We start from the raw sequence: 22,525 nt of genomic DNA on the forward strand, positions 1-22,525 counted from the left end.
GACGGAGATTTCTGGATGGTACGTGGGGAGGTTTGGGATAGAGAGATTTTTAGTTGTATACGCGAGTGGTGTAATAGAAATATGTCGAGAGGGATGCAAATAAATTTAGGAAGAAGAGTATGATGTGATTGTTTCTGGGTATTTTGTTGAAATTGTTTTTGAACTTTATAACACGATGCTGGGGGTAATTTAGGAATTTGGGTTGCAGTAACACAAGGGTTATAACAGAAATTTATTGAGAGAGTGGAAATAAATTTAGAAAGAAGAATATGTGACACTGTCTCAACATTTTTTTTAAAATTGATTTTAAACTGTATATTTATAGAAAATTCTTGTATCTGTTTGCGTACAATCGTATGTAGGAGAAAAGATAGATTGTCTAATACATTTCAATTTTCATTCATAATTCACTGAACAAATTCTTGTATCTGGCTGAGAAGATAATTCTGAAGAAATGAATTGTTTAATGAATTTCATTTTCCATTCATAATTCACTGGTACACATAAAGTTACATAATGTTATCGATATAATATATCAAGTCAAGTACGATAATTATAATTTTAAAACAATGAGTATAATTAACTTTCAAAGTATCCTTTAAAAAAACCAGATCAGTATTTTATGTAACCGTAAACTTATACTGCTTCACTTTATTTTCGTCTAAAAGTGAATCTACTCGTATATTTCTAATAAAATTTCATCGAGAAATGTGTACAAATATTGGATGCACAGCTATCGCAATCGGGTACATTTTTTTGTACCTTCTTGCGGTGGACAGGATGCTGTGGGAACGATTCAAACGAAACGAGAGGTTCAAACAAATTTTCACAGTCAGTTGCTATAGCTACCTGCGGTTACAAAAGGCTAAGCTTTTGTACGAGAAACTAAATTGCGTTTTTGAAAGCGTGGAAATTGAATTTTTTCCGTTGCAAAAATGCTAGAGTTGGAAATAATCCATTCGTTATTAATAATTATTATAACTTTTTGCATTAAGTAAAGAAAATTCGATCTGTTTCAGATTCCCTTTAACTCGCATATCGGAGGAGGATTGCGGCTTCTGTTCGTGGTGAGTTTTTAATGGATCGTTACCATCTGAAAATTTCAACTACATATTGGATTAATGAATTATAAAATATAAAAAGTATATTTTCACGGCGTTTAAATTAGACTATACCGGAATATTCGAGAAATTCAAGAAATGTCTGTAACGACCGAGTAATGTTTTTTAAAACTGTATGATCCCTCCATTTCTCTGGATATTTGCAGTAAAAGTTTTCCTCTACTGCTGACCCATACATTCCACCCTCCAAACAAAGGTTATGTACCTTTACAGAAAACTGTTTCAAGCACCCCTTATCGATGTTCTTGTCAGTATTTATAGATAAAGTAGCATTCAGCGAATATTAAGAAATCTTCGCTGGCTTCCGGAGTAACTAAAAGGGAGAATTATTACTATTACCCCAAAGTGGCGTCATTATCCAAAGTAGGGGCCACGATTATATCCCAGGCCGCTGAATCGCTATTTTATATGAAAACTCGACGAAAACATCAGCCACGGGTAGTTAATTGTCACGCAAGGGACCCGTTGCACACGAGAATCACAGTTTCGCTTCCTACTCTCAGCTCCGCCGTCAAGTTTCCCTCGAACTCCGCCAAGTTTTCACTTTCCATGGTGCAAGATTAGCGGCAACTCGATGCACTTAAACGTAACTCTAATTTGCCCGAGGACTGGCGCTCGCCGAGAGTTTTAAATGCCGTGGAAACGCAGTAAATCTCGGAAACGAACTTATGCTAATTAAATTGCGACGAAATACGGTAATTACCGGTAATTATACTTAACTTTCCATTAAACGAACGACAGGCTGCCGCGATACAGCGCGATCACGGCGGATAGTTTATCTTCTTTACGCGCGATTTGTATCGGCAACGTTCGTTCGATCGTTTTCATTTATTTAAAGCGTTCAATCGCGAACGTTAAACGCGAAGCGTCGAATACATAATGCTCCTGTATATTTCTCTGTTCGGTACACGAAAAATCTATGTTAAACGTTTATCAGCCGATTCGAGTTGAATTTCAATCTCGATTTTAATCGGAAACGCAACGCGGAACGAGTTGCGACTGTGAAAGTGGAAATAGTGGAGGGACATATATTTTATTCCATGGTTCTACGCTTATTTGTTTCGTTTATATTTGAGGGAGAGAAAGAGATTGAACTTTTAAAGCAGCCACCTTTGAAATCGATATTGAAATCCGTCGATGTGGATGGCGGGTAATCATTTCACACGGAATGCGTATTATTTACACGCTGTTTATTTACTCGAAATAACGCGTATAAAAATCATCTGATTTTTTTCGCGGGATATGTAAACACGTTTTAAACGAATTAGATTCAGCTGCATGAGTTCTTTTAATTTCTTTTTGGATTTCATGAGGGACAAATTTTATATTTTTCATTTTTTATCCGCTCCAATAAAATATACAAATCATACCAATTTAATCTGTAAACTGATTTTGACGTACAAATATCCTGTCTCACTTTAATATTGTATATTTCTTTATTTAGTAAAGTATTATGATTATAACGATAATTTTTATAACAAAATAAACATGTGTTTCAATATTTCCGGTGCGGTTAAAGTCTTTTTAAACAATTACAGTATATAATTAAAACATAAAATAATAACCATATGTGATATAATCAGAATGAAAGACATATTTTGAGTAGTTTTAATATAATAGTATTTTGACTCTGCAATTTGCAACTAAACATGCAAATGTCATCTTGCACGTATTTTCTCTGTAATCGGTATTTTAACAACGAGCATATTATGTATTATACTTGGGAATTGATTGGTTCTAAACTTACATCAAACCCTAAGGATCATGATGTCCATTACATAGAATAAATAATATAAGTATGTATAATATTCATCTCGACAAAAATCATAAACAGACCAATTACTGGCCACTTACTAACAATAGTACTCGTTTCGATTCTAATGTCCACACATCATGACAGTTTCATCCAGATGAAAGATCCTTCAAATTCCGATGTAGTCCGCTTAATTATCGAAGGCTCGATGTTTCGGAAGTCGATCGTTCGACCCCGCAGCCCGCGGTGCAATAAAGGATGATTAGTAATTACTAGGTGGAGGATGAAGTTTGTAAACGGGTAAGTTTTATTGCGCGCCCCGGTGCAGCGACACATTGATGCAATTCCCTCGTTATGCTTGTTCGTTCGTTTCTCCTCTTCCGTTCGAATATCGCGCGGAATACGGAGCATCCTTTGCTCGCGAAATCGCACAAGGACGCGGATTGCAGCGCGAACGTGAAAAAACAAATTGCTTTAGGCTGATTATCCGCGACGAGGTTTAATACCGAACGGAAATACCGAGTCGACGATCCGCGCACGGCTTGCAGTTCGACGAAATGCGTTTTACAAGGCAAAAAAACCTGGGGTTCGTTGATGAGCGAAACTAGCGCCGAGAGATACCTTTACCAGGATGTGTTTCAAAGCTCTGTTAGACGATGGTAGGATGGTGTTGTTTCCAAGTGCGAGTTTCATTCTGATCGGGCCACGGTACCAATTATCTGACGCCGGCAGAATTGGATTATTTAGGAAAGTGATCAATTTTTGTATATTAAGGTTATAATTAATTTTTTGGTGGTAGATGGTGTCGATTCATAATACAATTTTAATTCTGACTGGATCGCAGATATAATAGTTTGAGGAACAAAGAAGAAGATTATTTAAAAACAGTTTTTTATATTGACGATAGAATTATTTTTCTGATGGTTTGGAATAGATAATTGCAGTGCACATGCGAATAATAATAATTACAATATATAATGAAACTATATAATAAGTATAATAATTATATAATAAATATATATAATTACATTCACTTGTGTTCAATGTCGAAATTCGTTCAAAAGTCAATTAACCCTATTTTAACTTAAAATGTTGTGTGCAGAGTAAATGTTGTTTTCCATACAATATAATACATTTACCTTACACGAGGAACAGGTTGGAAAATCCCTAAATATTATTTGCCGCTGTTCGATGACTATTCCTCCTGTAATTCTGATAAATTCAGTAATCAGTCGTACCATAGGGTAATCATCGTCTAATTAGATGCAATTAATTTCCGACGATTATTACCGTTCGAGACGGTCATCCTCGTGATTACAAATTTCAGGCAAATCATACTACGGAATAATGGGACGATTATCGGTGGTTTCGATTGCGCGCTCTGTTGTGCGTTGAACCGCATAATTTTGATGGTATTGATTTTCGATCTCGGCATGTAAATACCGTGGTAATCTTAGAAACAGTTTACGCGTCGAAACTGAAATCATTTCGGTTACGATATCTGTACGAAATAATCATTTTAGTTCAGTTGTTTTATTTCAGATTGAATCCGTCGGAATTTGTTTCACATTCGAGACAGGAAACGTCCAAGGATTACGCGATAATTTTCGAGTGGAATAACGTTTTGCAATTCATGACAACGAGGAGCGATAGTAACTGGAGGAAAAAACGAACGAGCGTCGTCGGCTGGGCGTATCGTCGGACCTATTCGAATCGAATGAAAGTCGGAAACGTGAAAATGGTGGCTCACGAAAAGATTTCGTGGAATCCCGTGTACAAATTGAACCTGAAACTATTTGAAAAATTGTCGAGTCGAGGGAAAACGGATTACCGTGACGGGTGATTTTTCGCGGACTTTTCGAGATCGCCCAACGAGGGATTAAAGAGGTTATCGCGAATGCAAAATTTCCGACTCAATATTTGAGAGAAAGGCGAGCGACGGGGGCGGAGGGTAACGAGGAGTGAACGTCAGCAAACACTTTTAAGAACGATGGAGGGACAAAAGAGAGGCTATATAAACGCTGTTAACTTTTATCTCGTAATATTGATTCTTTTTAGCCCGTCGAAGGGGTTCTTTATTTCTTTGTTCGGGGTACCTGTACGGTCTATAAAATATATCTTACAGTTTATGAGTCGGCTGTAAAACACGGATGAAAACGGTAGTTGACACGTAGTATTTCGATTCGAACGTTTCGATGTTGGTAAGAGGTACATCAATTCTGGAATTATATTGGATGTGTTTTATGTAACAAAAGCTTACTACGACGAAACGGTATTTGCAGACGGGGCCGTGATAAACGTTACGATTTTAATTTATTGCGATTTGTTTGGAGCATGGAGTACGGCTGCAAGGAAAAATTGGTGAACGATTCAAAAACACTATTTTTTAATTATATTCTTTCTTTTTAAATCTCAGAGTGATGAAGTTTCTATTTAAACGAATTTTTAAAAATGTAGTTTATCTTTTCTGAAAGGTATATAATTATACATATTGTATAAAGACGTGTCATGTACCTTTATACAATATATTTATAACATGTTGGCTGATATTATATTTGGCTTTGGAAAAGAATTATTAGAACATGAATAAACATTAATAATGTGCTACGAAATATAGTTCCTCTTTCCTGAAAAGTATAGAATATATTCTTTGGTGTTCAAAACCATATTATATTTATGATATAAATTTCAAGATGAATATCAATAAATGCAAGCTTCTGTATTTATGCTCATATAATAAACTCTCTGATGCTTCATGGAAGGAGCTTAGAACATGCAAATGAACATTTGATAAATTATGACGAATCACATGGACAAAAATAAAATAAGTTTACGCAATATGTAATTAACTAAAATATTGTTACATCTTCGTTGGTGTACCTTCGCCTGTGTGAGAATGACGTCCATTTTTGGATGTCCATCATAAATGAAAAATTGGAGTCGAATGGAGACCGTTTCGCTTCCACTGTTGAAAATTCGAGAAAAGTAATTTGTTAACGTCAACAATTTTAACCGAAAAATTTCGTGACAATAAACAAGTTTGCGAGGAAAAACAGAAATCCCAGTTCGCCATACATCGTCGATAAACTGGTCAATGCCCACTCCAAAGGAAAACAAAGAGTGGAGCGAAAAATACACGGATACAGTGGAACGCCAACAAATGGGCGAGCTGTTACGCGAAAAAGAGATCCGTAAAATAAATACAGGGACGAGGAAACATTTACATTCTATAAAGTCTCTTGAAAATCAGAAAACCTAAAACATCTGAGAAGTATTTGTCAAAGTATCTTTGTTGTCTTTGTGTTTACACGCTACAAATAAATAGATGCGATTTCGTTTCATTGTTTTACGTGGGAGCAAATAATATAAATAAATAGAACGGAGGGACAATGTTAAATAAACTCAGGACAGATATCATCACGGTCGTAGATAGACTCGTGTAAGTGGTCTTCTAAAAGGCCCTTTGGAATTTCGTTTTTTAATCAAATATTGGGTGTATAGAACACAACCATTTTTTTTTCTTTTTAGTTTAAATGAAATTAGTTTACGATCGTAAGTATTTATTGTAGGTTAGTACAAAATAACTGAAAAGAATGTATTTAAAATTTATTCTAATTAGAATACTCTCTTTCTTCACACTTTCCTTGCCTTATACCTTCCTTTCGTTGGAAATGGTGGAAAAAACAGAACATAAAATATGTAAAAACCGCAGGATACCGTTCACACAGAATATTCAGTTCATCAGAGTGTAGAGATCGCAATTACATATTCAGGCACAAAGTAGAGCGGGGCGAGCCCGATTCTGATACAATTTAAAAACTCTGAATAACTCGTGTACTCTGGTTTTATAAGCATCGTTAATTCACGGGATTTCACGGAAACGTTCGACGCATTAATAACGATGCGCCGCACGAGCGGATAATTGCGCCTCGAATTAATGGCTTTTATAAATTTTCATTTCCGGTCAGTTTCAAATGCTAATTACGATTACTTCTGACGCTCTTAACGCGTACGCCAGCGTTCGTTACGCGGCACGGAATATTCTCGTTAACGAGCTTGCGTTACGTGCACGCGTGACAAGACGAATCCTACGATTATTAATTGACAAAAATTAGAGTAACTGGCCGATCCGTATCGTTGATTTATTGTAGGGAACGATACTAAAAAATTGCTGCACGTTCTAGCTATGTTTATTTTAATACGTGATCTACTAGAAAAAAAGAATGTAAAGGAGTTATTTAGGGCTAAAATAAAAATAAAAGAACTTTATTTACTTTAAATAGTTAATTTTAGAAAATGGAATAAAAGTGTATAGAGTATTCATTACTGCATATTTATCCAACCAGGATGAGCCTGGAACAGGTAAACATTGCACCTCGAGTCGAGGACTTCTGATATCGCACGATAACACTGTTTTCCATTAATTAGAGTAGAAACGGCGATGCAGACCCCCGCGAGTTAAATAATTCTGCCCAGAATTAAATAGTTCCGTCTACCAAGCAACGTTTCCGAATTAATTGCTTCGCGTTATCGTTTCGATCTCTATACATTTTAAAACACTCACTCTGAATAATAAATATCGTTTTTGATACCGCTTGCGCCGAGTGTAGATCACGTATTTTCTATTTCGTTTTTAAAAACTGAAGTAATTTAATCGGTGAAAGTTATGTCACGTGTGGAATAAATCACGAGTATTATTTACTTTTAACAACAAATCTTTTCTTAGGCAAAATTAATATCGTTGCGAAAGAGTGATGTAAAGTATCGCTCTTGAAAATGATAAGAAAATGATAAGAAACATGTTTAAATAAACGTACCAAATTTCAAAAGTTTTTATCAAATACGTTGACTGCAAAGAAATTATAAAAATTGCCTCGAAACTGGTAAATAAAACGAGTACCTGTTTAAATCAGAAGCAACGAGCTAGTTCACCTTGGGACCAGCAAGCTCGCCATTTTGTCGCATCACGGACGAAGACATGGGGTTTCTTTGGAATGGCACAGTTACTCTATTAATCCCGTGGGAACGTTAGCAGAATATTTCCTTCAGAAGTTTACTATTTTGAACGTCTATCGGAAAATATCCGCTCGCCTGGCAATTGAAACTTCTCCGCTCGAGTTGAAACGGTTGAAAATTGAGTTTTTCGGAAAATATGGAAATCCGAAATTTGCATAGCACTTTGTTATCGAATTTACATTTTCCAGCAATACTTATTCGAGTGAAGTAATCAAGTATTATAAATTTAATTCGAGTAATTAAAGTTAAATAACGTGGCTAAGAATAACGTGGAGAGATACAAGGCAAATAAAGTAATGAAAATAAAATGTATAATTTTCAGTGGAAATATTACGAATAATTACATTACAAGTAGAATTTTATGAACAGTAGTTCACCAAAATAGGTCAAAGACGGATCAACCCGTGCAAGGGACGTACACTTTTAATGGTGTACGTCCCGTTATTTCCGAACCAGTGATCCAAAGATTATACGATCGGTAAGCAGCTCAATTTTCGCCAGAAAAAGTGGGCGAGAGCCATCGAACCGTCGCCGGTCTCGATTCAGGGACGCTTTTCAGTCTATCGGGCTGGGTAGGCCATCACAGACGAGGACTCCTCGAAATCGATCGTTCCCTTACGTTTCGCTCCTTATTTATTCCGCCCACTTCTCTATTCAGTCCTCGGTTTGCCTTGTGCGGTGAAAAACAATGCGAAATCCGTCCACGGGAGACGGCTACTTTACATTTTATCTGATTCACCGGTGGAGCTGTGATTTGGTTTAGATGGGCGAGATCGGTTCGTCACTACAAGCGTAAGAAACTTTTCTGCTCCAAAGAATAGCGTATAAATATCTCGAGCAAATGTTTCGCGGACGAATAAAATATTTAGCCCAACGATAACCGTCGCACCGTGCGATTGGGAGGCTATTTCAAAGAATTGCTTCGAATAGGCTTTGCTATTTCAAGTCAAAGGATATCCTTTGCGGTGGATGGGAAAGCGTGATTACAGTTTGGAAACTTTTTATTGACACTTTCTTTTCTTGCTATTGGAGTTCAGATTTGGAATCAGCGACCTCAAAAAATACTTGAATACAAATTTTCATCCGAATCTAGTCACTTTTCACATTTCGTTCCGCCATATTGGATCCGCCATGTTGGATTTATGAATTTCGAGTTCAGATTTGGAATCAGCGACCCCAAAAACCCCTGTATGCAAAGTTTCATCCAAATCGAATCACTTTTCACATTTCGTTCCGCCATATTGGATCCGCCATATTGTATTTCTGAATTTAGAGTTCAGATTTGGAATCAGCGACCTCGAAAATACTTGAATACAAATTTTTATCCGAATCTAGTCACTTTTCTCATTTCGTATGCCGGGGTTTTTGGAATCGCTGATTACGAATATGAACTCAAAATTTAGAAATCCAAAATGGCGGATCCAATATGGCGGAACAAAATGTGAAAAGTGATACGATTTGACTGAAAATTAGTATACAGGGGTTATTGAGGTCGCTGATTCCAAATCTGAACTGAAAATTTAGAAATCCAAAATGGCGGATCCGATACAGCGAACTAAGATTGCGAAAAGTGATTCAATTTGGATGAAGCTTGGATATACAGGGGTTTTTGGAGTCGCTGATTACGAATCTGAACTTATAATTTATAAATTCAACATGGCAGATCCACAATGGCGAAACGAAATGTGAAAAGAAGTTCGATTTGGATGAGACTAGGAGTTTCGAAGTTCTCGAGGTTACTGATTTGGAATCTGAACTAGAAATTCGAAAATAAAAAATGGCGTATCCAAATTCACCCTAAGAAAATAAGTATTCACTTCAGATTTTTCTGCGTGAAAGCCTACTCGTACACAAATTTCTAGTACTTTGTGACAGAGAACATGTACAGTACAATATCCGGTTATAGTAAAACACTGACTATGATACATGAGAATCGATTTAGAAGTCTCCGACGCATCAAAGGCCATACATCGGTTGTCCTCCAATGCGATCGTGTTTTACGTTGACGAAACGATAATAAGAACACAAAGGGGAATCCCGTTGCAAACGTATCTCAAACCTAGGAAAGATGATTCCCGGGTTAAGAGGAATGTGGTATCGTATGTTGGAAGAATGTGGACAATGTAGAGTAATTTCTGCTTCGGAGAATATACAAAAAATGAAATAGACATTGCAATGTTTAAAAGTGAAAACTTACTTTAATTTAACTCTCTGTTCTTCGTGTATGTAAATAAAAATATAAATTTGCATAAACGTCTGCAGTTCAGCGATTAAATTTCTCCATAACACATAGAGGTGTATTTCAAATATTAATATGAATAACACAACAATAACGATGGAATGACCTAATAGATGATATGAAATTCATTGTGCTTCCTTCCATTCTGAATATTGCTACACCAGTTGCCATCTTATCGGTAGGTAAGACGTTCGCAATAAGGCAGAATTTCCTCCAGAATCTGTATTCTCAATTTGTGGCAAATTGGTCCTCAAGTACCGCTGCGAACTTGTTTTCCTTGCGTTCTTCCGAGTTTCTTGAGTTTACGTTCGATTTGATAGCTATTGAGATGGGAGCAGCGAGAATTCCACGCGGTGAGTAGTAAACCTGCGTAGTAAACTTTATTTTCCTCTAGTCGGATGTGGCCGCTTTCGGAATCGACTTAACACATCAAACATCAATGAGTATCGCGTTCACTTTGGTGTACAACTTGATTAATCGATCGATAATTCAATGGAAGTAAAATTGAGAAGATGTGGGGGAATAAATTTTATGAATCGATGTATTTTATCAATCAGAGATATTTCATAATTCCAAAAGAGGATTTAGAATTTCAGAATCTAGACTATATCAATGTTACTTTAATTTAAATAAAAGTATTTTGTTATTCAAAATCATAATCTCCGACGACTGTATACTTTCCACTGTTCTTTTAAAGCTTTGATCGTGGTAATTATGATAGTGGCTGGTGCGCTTCAGCATTATCTGTGTTTCGTATAATGCATGTTTATTGTGCATTGCGAATAACAATGTTCCCTGAAATGTTGCGCTTCATTAACGCATAGGGAACACAGAAGCTACAGAGGGATACACGCAATCAGAGAAACTAGATTAAAATGAATTGGAAATAGAATGAAATTGAACATTCCATTAAACATTCAAAGTCATTGGCTATATAAAATTCAAAAACAACGCTACTCTTTCCATCGCGAGAACGCAATTCGTAATTTTCACTATTTTAGTAAACGGATTACTCGTTTAGTAAAATAGTTGAAGTGACCAAGATTTTGACACTAAAGGCTAAAGCAAAATACAGTGAAAGAAAGTAGGATACATTGAAATAATTATCGTATTTAATAACATTATATTATATTATATAATGTAATACATAATACCACAATATGACGTATTAAATAAATATTATACTGTACACTAAAATTAACAAATATAATATGCAATAACATTATTTGAAGTAATTTTTGAGAACTTTATATCATCAATGTTCAATTCTTGTTCCCAATAGTATCTGCAAAATTTTATTGCGTCCCGAAGCAAGCTAGTAACTATTCCTGCCGCAATATCAATAAAAATTTCCAACCAATGATACACTGTCCATTTTTACTGCTATCGCTAACAAACAAAAAAATTGAACGATCCATTCTCCATCATCGAAAAATGGTATCTGTTCGCCTCGAATTCCGAACATTTACAAAGCGATCAATCTCTATATAGCGATACTAATCCACCGTCTGTTTCTGTCGATCATCGGACACGTTTGTCACGGACGCGATGAAAAAAGCCAACAGAAAAAATCGAAAAGCGAAGCCAAGTAAAGGGATAGACTCCCTCGAAAGCTATGTGGGTTACGGGCCTAGATAAACCGGTGAGATTCAATTTGTTCGACAGACGACATACACAGTTTAATTAAAACGGATTCGTCTATATCTCAGAGAAAAAAAAAGAAGTGGTATTGCGATCAAACCGAGCTTGAAATATTTCTGTACAACGATTATATATTTTAATTTTGTAGGACGATTGAATGTTGCCGTTTTCAGTGTTAATTTGTTATGATTGAAATGCATGTGTATTATTTCATTTATTTTTATATACACAGATGAGGAGCAGAATGCATAAATCCTTGGTCTGATTATTATTGTTCGTACTGAAAAAATGAATAATTTTGATATCGAGTAGTTTATCTATTTATTAATATCAATCTTAATGTCACATGTATATTTTATTAGTGTATATTATATATATTATTATATATATATATATATAATATAGAATATAACATACATGATTCGATGGAAAAGTAAATAACATAATTAATTTACAAACTTCCTTTCTTGTTCCAAGAAGTGAATCTTTAGTAACAAAAGTGAAAATAAAAGGCCATTGAAAAAACTAACCGACCACGACTTTTTGCAAGGTTCTCCGCGACTCACCTTTGTTCCCGAGTTCCGAGGATATTATGTCTGACCTAGTATTTACCTGCACGAAACAAACAGTGCACTCATTATCTGGACCGCCACACTTTTGTCGCTGTTATAAATAATTCGTCAGGCACCGTCGTGTTGTTTTATCGCGCAATCGCCCACCGAGCGTTTGTAAAAAACTGCTTGCCAAGGTTTTGCGGTCCATAACAGCGAAATACGTAGCAATTAGCGTTCTTGCGCCGGTATCGATAAATTCCTACGCGATGGTTACGATGTTCTCAGATTTACCATGTAACGCCAACTTGGCGTACGACGCTTGGGATCGTTGTTTATACAGGTTCGTGATACACCGTCGAAGTTCTGAGATTAACCATTTTGAGGTGTACACTGTATAATAAATCGTCGAATTTCGTCGTGATGGTACAATTAAATGTATTGTACCAATTATTACTTATTACTTTATATGTAATTGTAATTGTACAAATATTAGGTAGACTGCAAAGTAATTTCGTTTCTTTTACATTAAATTCAAACAAATTTTGAATAAATTTCTATCTTTAATTATTTCTTTTGCCATCTAGAGTGCCAATTTTCGATGCTCGATAAAAGTTAATAACTTGATGAATGATAAACAAGTATTTAAAACTGCAAAAGCAACATTACTTTCCAGTCCACCTAATATTTGTTTCTTTCACGGCGGATTAAAGTGTTTGATTTAACCAAAAAGTATTAAGCAACAAGCATGGACCAAATAAAATACTCTTAGACGGCACTATCATTCATATTTAATGGCAATCACGTGTATCTTCATTTATAATACAAAAATCCTATTATTTTATTGAAATCAAAATTCCAAAGTCCTTTTTGGAGAATCCTTTATATATACATATCATATACAAGTACTATTTTTCGAACGAAGCACACGTACAGAAGCTTTTTGTAGCCGCTGCATCACGTTTTTGTTTAGTTCGCGGTTGCGAATCAGCACAGCGTCGAAAATTGTGTTAAGTCCAAGTGTCCTCTCGCAAAGATCTCCTTTCCCGTCGTAATTAACTGGGCCACCGGCGGTTCACCTATTACCAAAATTTGCGACGTCGCTAACGTACGCACAGAGTCGCGAACTCGCATGCAGATGCAAACGGTTACGTGACCGAAATTCCAGCCACCTGTTTATGTGATGGTAATCATTGGCCAAGCGACTGATCAATTATTCCGCACGACGTACAAATTACCGTTTCGACGATCCGAACGAGCATCGGGGAAACGAATTTTTCGTCCCGTCGTTCGAAAATGGCGATGGTCAGACGAGGGACGGGGGTGTAGAAGGGGGAGGCGCAAAGTGATTACAGCGGACGATAATACGAAATTAAAAAGTCCCAATTGCGTCACGCTCGGACGCTCTCGATGGTATGAAAACGTGTAATTGAAATTAACATTGTCAACTCGTTGCACCGATTTGGTCGTGTGTCGTGACGTATATAATTTTACACCCATGTATGGCGCTTTTAGCTCGTTCTTCAACCCCCGATTTGCGCACTTTTTCGACGCGTAACGAAAATTTGACGGCTAAAGTAGGGTCCGCCCCGACAAACGGAAACGGAACTGACTGATTTTACTCTTTGAAACGTAAATTTTTCCATCTGACGCATATTTTTGCAAATCCAGGAGCTATTTGGGTCGTTAATTTCGAATTTAAAGATGAATGTTGAAGATTTGAAGAGGAGTAAGATAGCTATATAGCATGAAATATTAAAAAAAACAAAGTGTATGTATGTAGAAATTAAAAATCGCTTCGGAAGTATAGAATTAGGAATTATTTTGTAATACTGTAATTCATGTATCGACTGCAAATTATATAAGCCAGTTTGAAAATCAAATAGAAAGGTACCTATCTACATATCTCTAATTTCTCCTCAATTGTTGACTCAATATTTATAAAATTAGTAAACAATTATTTTATAAAACTGTTAACGAAAAGTGTAATTCATAAATCAAATGCAAATTACGTAACAGAGTTTACAAATCTAATAGAGAGTTACCTATCTGTAATTTCTTCTCAATTGTTGATAGAATCGGGGTTTATCACCCTTACCCAGCAAAGTAATTTTTTATCCGTTACTATCTAAATATAGTGTCCTAAGAATTAATTTTCACAAATCTCTACTTCAGTTATGTTAATTTTCATCCTAACATTAGTCGTTTGTCGAAAATTGTTAGTAGAAGAACAATGATATTCTGTACACGAATTAAGCGATGCTGGCATAATGATTTTCAACGATTACGGTCTGTTACTTTAATCGTCGGCTTTATTGAGGCACGTTCGAACACACGTATTGCCGCGTTACACAGATTCGTAATCAGTAATTCGAGCTGCTGTTCATTACGGGCAAACAAATCCCGCCGATTAATCGATTTCTCGTTAATGATTTGTATAACCGTTCCGCAATGTTTGCGTTATATCATGGAAAAATGTTGATAACGTGCCAAGTTCAATTAAACTGTTTGTTTAACCTCTGCATCGAAATGACTTTCTTTTTATAAAATAAAAGTAACATTATTCAACGTACATATCATGTATATGTTAAATTTTGTTTTGTAATTTTATTTTAATTTTGTAAATAAATATTTTCTTCTTCCCTCTACGTTGCAAATTTCTACAATTTAAATTTAAAAAAATCACTCCTCACATTTATGGATGTAATCATTAAGATCGATGACATCTAAGGAAACCAATGAAGTGACATGATAAATAAACAATCGTTATTAATGAAACAAGAATTGGCTGTGCAGCTTTCAGTTCACCACTAAGATACTATCACGTCTTATTATCACTTATTATCTCTGTCATAAACTCTGCAGCGATAAAGCAGCTTTAACTAGATTTTTCATACAGCTTTACAGTGTTACATCCAATTATAACGTTACAACGCGATAATACATCGCGCGCTTGCAGATCTCGCGTAACGCACAAATCGCACGTAACCAGCCCTTAATTAGTAGCGTAACGTGTAATTAACGTTAAAAATTCCTTGGGCGTTCAACATCAGGTATAACGGGCTGTACATTACCATAATTTTTCGGCCAAATAACACGCTCCATTAGCATTATTTCGATAGCAATTTAAATTATCTAAGTCCGCCCTCGCCACTTGAGTATTCCATTAAATACTGAAGCACGTTGCAAACGATAAACCATGATGGAGGGCGGACGGGTAATTGTTCTATTTACAGCAGAAATTGTTGTTGCGTGGCTGAGAGGAAAAAAAAGTGTTAAATATACAAGGTTAAATATCTGTGAACCTTATTATAATAAATCTTCTTATTTATTTACAGAGAGATTTCCATATTGGTTTATGAATATTAAAAAAGCTTGACTTTAATGTTCTTATATTAAAAACAGTTTCAAACTGTCAATGTTGTAATCGTTTACATCACAAGCCTGTCAGGTTGACTGAACACGAAACTTTAAAAAGGGTACTCTTCCATTTTTGATAACAAAGAATAGATTATTTTCAATATACTCTTTATGAACAACTTTGAATATTCCCTTTACATATGCTTAAACAAACTTACTAAATTTCAAACGTTTATGTCAAGTACTTTGACTGCAAAAAAAATCATGAAAATTGCCTCGAAACCAGCAAAAAAAAAACCTACTCCTTTGATAACCATTTTGCGCAGTATTTAACATATACTATGTAGAAAAATGGCCCTTCGTTAATGTGCTAATATATTCATCTATTAAACTCACAAGAAAAGTTCTCTCTTATAATCGGCCCGTGTAATCACGGACACTTGTAATTGCTTTATTCGGCACTTTCAAGCAATGAGTGCTCTTGCACGATGATGCGTAAAAGCCCGGGACGAAAAACGTTCTTCCCAGAACGCGAAGGGGCGAGTCTGTACGCGTTCGAGTGAGTTATGTTTGCCGGAGTCAAGCCATGGAAAACTACTTCGAGTTGTACGGCAAAATATGGGACGCTTCGCAACCGCGGCACTCGGAACGTCCCGGCACTTAAACAAATTATGAAAATGTTCAAAATTATGTAAACCTGTAACACCGCACGCGGAAGGATATTACAAGTGATGTAAACGACGCTGTAAGCAACGCGCTTTAAGTGATGCGAGAGTATAATTTAGCCACCTACTGGGAGGGATGCTAGATCTCGAATGTGTGCTAAAAAGCGATGTCTCTGAAATATGTAGACAAAACGTGGGAACTCTAATCCACTCGTAAAGTACAAAAATACGTACGAGGTCGTTTATGTTAATTATAGTAATATTTTGTTCGGACGAAAGTGGCTGCGAAGAAGAAATTATATTTGGGATATATTTTATTTTATTATTCAGTTCATAGAATATTGATCAACGATTTCTTCAATTCACTTTTACAAATTTGTAAAAGAATTGTGATTTTAACTATTTTAAATTTTGAAGTGTTAATGTTTTGTTTGAAAAAATACCAGGGAAACTTTAGACTCACTGTAACTCACTGTAACTCACTGTAAATATACTCTGTTCGAATCATACTCTTTAATTCTATAATTATAGATACTGTTGCAAATGGCTCCTTCTGACAAGGTTCCAATTAAAATTACACCAAACACTTCCTTTTCTATCAATCAAACAAAAAAAGAAGGCTAAACGTAAGTCACTAGTAATTCATCTCACAAAGCATAACTTGAATAAATTTTCCACATCTTCAACGACTTCATACCCTCGAAAACTCCCATTACACAAACTCCTCGTGCTCGATCACGGTTCCCAGTGATGTTTACCGGGATCTTTGTTGCTCTACCAGCACGGTACATCAGAATCAGAAAGCAAGCGACTCTCCAGACACCGCATTAGAAAATCATACGATACTTAGCGGATACGAAGGGGCCCATTACTATAATTGCTGGTTCACGCACGCATTCAGCTATCCAGATACGCGAATACCTTCGTGACCAATATTCCAACCGCGTATCCATACCTAGTTACGGTCTCATGGCTGCACGGCAGAGGCTCGCGGTGGTTTGGTTTACTGCCTCCAGGGAAACGTATGTATCCCTATCCCTTGTCACGTGGAAATCGTCTATGGTCCGTGCTACCTAGCCAGAATGCACACGTGTGCGTGCATGCAACGTTCACCCTCCCACGCAGTTTTTATATAATACGCGACGTACCGTTTGCCTGTACAAAAGAATTCTCTCGTCCTTTCGAAAGTGATTCCTGCAGTCGTTTCAACGAGAATTCGAGTTTTCGAATGCGACAAAGGGGCCCGCTGCCTTCTCTTCTTCGAATTTCAAGGATTAATGCGTCGAAGAAGTAACGAATAAACGTCGGACGGTACGCTAGGTCGAAGTAAACATTTTCTGGCTTTCCGCGAGCCGAGAGCTAAAGCATCGAGAAATTATGCAAATGTTATTCGCGCACGTGGTCGGCTGAGTTATTTGTGGCCTTTTAATGCCGCCGTTGGAAGTTCCTAATGAATTTATGGAGGATATTTCACGGCGGGGAAGTAACGAGAGACAGTTTTTAAATAAAGGAGTGTATATGCATATTAAGCGGGGGGGGGGGAGGGCGGGAGGAAGACGGAGGAGAATATAAATGGTAATTCGAACTGGGGCCATTCGGATGTTTTGTTTCGAACGATATTCGCTGACTTGTTGAGCCAGTTAAGGGAAAGTTTTATTCTGAGAATTTCGAATCGTTTAGATATTTCAACTTTGATAGTGGGACATTAGTTTTGCTGGTAAGGTGTCGAGAACAGCTGTATTCTATGACTTTATATCCATTATAACTATTGTATTCTTCTCTATTTTATAATTGAATTATGCATTCACAATCTAAATTAAAATATAGTGTATTAAATTATAATATTGGAATTGATACTGATCCCTCTTTCTCTCTGCAGTACGTGAAATAATTACGTGTAAACAGTAGAGGAAGCAAAGTGAAAGAAATTTAACAACCAAACCACAAATTTACAATCTAACTTGAAAATGAGACAGGGGGATGAGAATTGTCCAAGCACAATCAGAAGACAAAAATTGAGTATAATAATATAGGAAGAAATAAAATAATGTGCTGGATTATTAAAGAATTTGATACATGTCGAGGAAAAGTTGAGATGCAGTGAAAATAATAAACAGATAGGAGAAGGAATGCCATGAGAATATACAGAAAGATGCGAATAAAATTTTGTGTTTTCTATTTTCGGTATCCGAGGACAAATAGTATAAATGTAAATTAAATAAAGTCTGCGAGGCAGGGACCTTATATACAAGGTAGCAAAGAGGAAGGATTCGCCTCTTCCATCTATTCAGCCAGGCAGAACTTCAGAACATGGGAGTAATGTGATCGAATTTACGAGAACAGTAGGAAACGTAAGAGGCAAACTTTAGATACGCTGAATAAAAGAGGATAGTCGGAGGGAAGAATAATAGGGGCCATAAACCACATCATAATAATCAAACAAGGAAAGTACCAAGGGTTGAAGAAATGTGGACTTAGAGTGCGTTGATAAAAACGAGACGAGAAAGGTATGAAGTGAACATGAAAAAACAGAATAGGCACAGGATAGTTACGTGACAGAGGTAAAAAAGATGACCGAGCGTTATGATAGTAAAATTCTTGAATAATAAAAGGAGATAAATTAATATAATATAAATAAATGTTATACTAGTCTATGACTATCAACTATTATTTTATCTGAATTTCGACCTTTACACAATGTGGATCTTTCAATTCTCCAAACTTTAAATAACAGAAGCATTCCTCCCAAAACATTTTCAACTCTACATTCGTGTCACCCAAGTGACCTAAGTTACATCTCTCTATATAGAAAAGAAATTCTTTGCAAATAGCACTCTCTATTTTTTAAATATTCAGCCTCCAGAAAATCTAAACAATCTACCAATTTCATTCCTCCTCTCACGAAACACTCGACAAACGTTCCCCTGGCATAGTGATTCCTCCAACGGACAGGATCGACGCGCGCGAGGAACCAGGCATAGCGATAAGAGGTTCGATTAGAAATTCCGAAAGGGTATCTCCAACACATGCCTGGCCTCGTAGGAAGGCATCTCGCCGAATATTATCGCGGTCCGCGCGTAAATTACGCAGATAGGGGCCAGAGTATGCGAAACGACGCCATTATCGGTACGACGACAACGACGCACGCGATGATGCCAATCGTCGCTGGAGGGAAGAGGGTGGAGACGCCGCGACGCGCAATAATGTCGACGATAATCCATCCTGGTGACATCGTTGCCTCGTTTTCTCCACGGTGGTGTTATTGTTTCGCGCGAACGGAGACGCTCCGGTATTTGGCGAAAGAAACGTCGACGATGGCGGACATTTCGACCCATTCGCTGCCAGAGACGATTTTTCTAATAAATTTTCTCCTCGGTAGTGTCTTCGAGCTTCCCACGTTGGTATAAATATCGCGACTGTCGCTTAAAATCGCGCTCTTAAGGGAGCAGTATTATTTTGGAGTAGTTTCGAAACAATCTTCACGATTTTCTTGGAGCCAACGCGCTTGACAGAATCTTATAAAACTCGACCTTTATTTTTTGTTTTCGTGTATATGCAAGATTTTTTAAAATTTTCAACTGTAGAGGTTTATTTTTTTACAAGTTACGGACAATATTCTACGGGAGAACGATATAAAATTAAGAAATATAATTGCTGAATAAAACGCAGATGCATGTTTATAGAAATTTGGTGTGGTTGCAGTTAGGAAACTCGTAGTGCTAATAAAAATAACAAATGAGAATGGAAATGGGGCCAGTTACGGCCGCCAACAATAATTGACAAGGACAAGGTGTACGATATTAACGATAACCCCATTGTGTCGTGCTTAATACATCACGATGTCGCTGTCAGTGTGTAGATATAATGATCATTATAAAGAGTAATCGGATAGACGTGTAAAAAGAGAATAACAGCGATGCACAGAGTTAACAGTGCATTCATTCTCGAGCAAGGAAATTCGATGCTAATATACCGCGTGTAAAGCAAGTGTAAAATTTGTAAAATAATATAAAGTTTCTCTTCTGGAAAAGTGAAATGTGTTTCGACAAACGTGAACATTTTTATGCAGCACTTCATTTTTCTTTCCTTCTCGGTTTTATTCAATCTTTATCATTTCAGGTTCTCTTCATACACCAGAAAAAAAAAAACAGCATACTTTTAGTAACTTATCATTTTAAGATGTAACACTAAAAATCTTTTATGTAAAAATATAAGAATATAGAAATATAAAAAAAAAATAAAATAAAAAGTAGGAACAAAATATAAAAATAGAAAATATTAAATATTCAATTTGGTTGAATATATTTTAGCCATTAATACCAGAAAATTAAAGCTTTGTAAAATAATTATTATCATCGCATTGAGCGCATGTGTCTTTCCTACGCAAACAATTGTGGCGGAGGTAGGATTCGAGTGATCGACTGGATCAAGGTTGTTCAAAGAACATGAAAGCATTGGAAATTTGAATAGGATCAAAGGAAAAGGCCGCAGAAGATGATCTACCGAACTCTAGCTAATAGGATCGTTCAGGTGAGATTGGATGCCAGGAGTCTTGGAAAAATCCGCTCCTGACCAAAAAGCTTGTGAAAGTTACCTTCCTATTGGATTCGGAGCATGCTAACTAGGTTGGGGAAAAGAAATCCTTTCAAACAAATAGAAACTCAACCCTCCCTAGAGAACGATGTTTAAACATTCTTGTTCGAAGTCTTTAAGGCTGAAGAATTTCTGTCAGCATGCTGAGACTCCGCAGTCAAATTTGCAGACACCAAAATTGTCTGGGAATTTCTGGCAAATGAGATAGTGAAATTTACTTCTACTGTGCACATAAGCACTTTACGAGAGAAGTTCATTCCATCTGTTATGTAAGACTTTAGCTCTTTAGAATATTGCATTTTCAAAAACAATTCAGCATCTTGCCATAGAACAAGAAATATATCCAATTCATTCCTGTATTTATGAGATATCTCGTTTACCATTATTTATTTATAATCTAATTTTTAATCCCACGTAGAGTTCTCACCGAAATCGAGTAGCCAGACAGCAGTCCAGTTTTCAATTCAACAGAAAGTGTTGGGGAGGTAATTGGAAAGGCTGTTGCCAAAAAAGTTGAGAAATAAAACTCAATTACGAGTAACCTCTCAAAGAGTATGGTTTCGATAAATTTCTGTAGAAAATATTGCGAAATTAATGTTTCTCATGTTTGGGATTTATTATAAAGGATCATGGAAATAATATGGAATATTAATTTTATTCTTATTATTTACTGGTTTCGATTTTACATAATTCTGACCTGTTTGTTCATAAATAATTGTTGTAAACATTTTTCGTTCAATAAATGGCTTTTAACGTGACTCAACATTAATTGGAATGCATTGTTCGTCTCGGTATTGTGTCAGAATTTGTGGGTGATGCAGTTAATATTTTCAGTAGTGTAGGTCAACGATTGGTACGACAATAACTGATACCAGAAATATTCGTGTACCTACACTTTATTAAAGTAATTGGCTGAATGTATGTTTGAAATTCGATCTATATTTTATGAAATATTCACTTTTAACAAAATTATCAAAAAACATATACGTCTTTAAGTGTAATTTAGATTCCAGAAAAGTATTTGAGACATAAAAAATTAGAAAAAAAAGAAAAGAGAACTCTTTGAGACTTACTAAACGAAAACAAATATCTGAGGAACACGTTGTAGAATATTCATTCAATTTTTGTACGTAACGTTGCTAAATTTCAAATATTAGATAGAAATACACATTTTTTTCTAACGCTGCCACCGGTTTCTTCCAACATAAAAATTTTATTTTTTCCCCAATTTCTCCAATACTTTTTATCGATAACTGTACAATGAACAATGTTTATATTATAACTAAAATTCGTTGAAAAAATGATTTTTCTCTAATCCTAGAATTTTCTTGACGCGTGCATGCTCATTTCACCCCCGTGACGTTAATCCACCATTTGAATGTAAATACGTTTACGTATATTACGAATTTCATCCTCATCGAATGTCCGAACGGGTCATCGATATATCTGGTAACGACGTTGCCAGGCGTCGCGACGCATTGCATCGAGCAGGATTACCAGAATACGCGTCGGTGCGGAAAGCCAACGAGGAGAGAGAGAGAGAGAGAGAGAGAGAGAGAGAGAGAGAGAGAGAGAGAGAGAGAGAG

At 36.2% G+C, this 22,525-nt stretch overlaps 1 protein-coding gene across 4 annotated transcripts in view; it reads left to right on the forward strand.

Moving 5' to 3' along the window:
* LOC128890183 (zwei Ig domain protein zig-8-like) overlaps positions 1-22,525 on the forward strand; it is a 290,530-nt gene that overhangs the window by 153,221 nt on the left and 114,784 nt on the right. For all 4 annotated transcript variants that reach the window (XR_008460569.1, XM_054148463.1, XM_054148465.1 and 1 more), the window contains one exon: positions 1,020-1,067. The gene's annotated coding sequence lies outside the window, so the exon portion shown is untranslated. The remainder of the gene's footprint in view (positions 1-1,019; positions 1,068-22,525) is intronic.

Source organism: Hylaeus anthracinus, unplaced genomic scaffold (assembly GCF_026225885.1).
Source record: "Hylaeus anthracinus isolate JK02 unplaced genomic scaffold, UHH_iyHylAnth1.0_haploid 12000, whole genome shotgun sequence".
NCBI classification, from domain to species: Eukaryota; Metazoa; Arthropoda; class Insecta; order Hymenoptera; family Colletidae; genus Hylaeus; species Hylaeus anthracinus.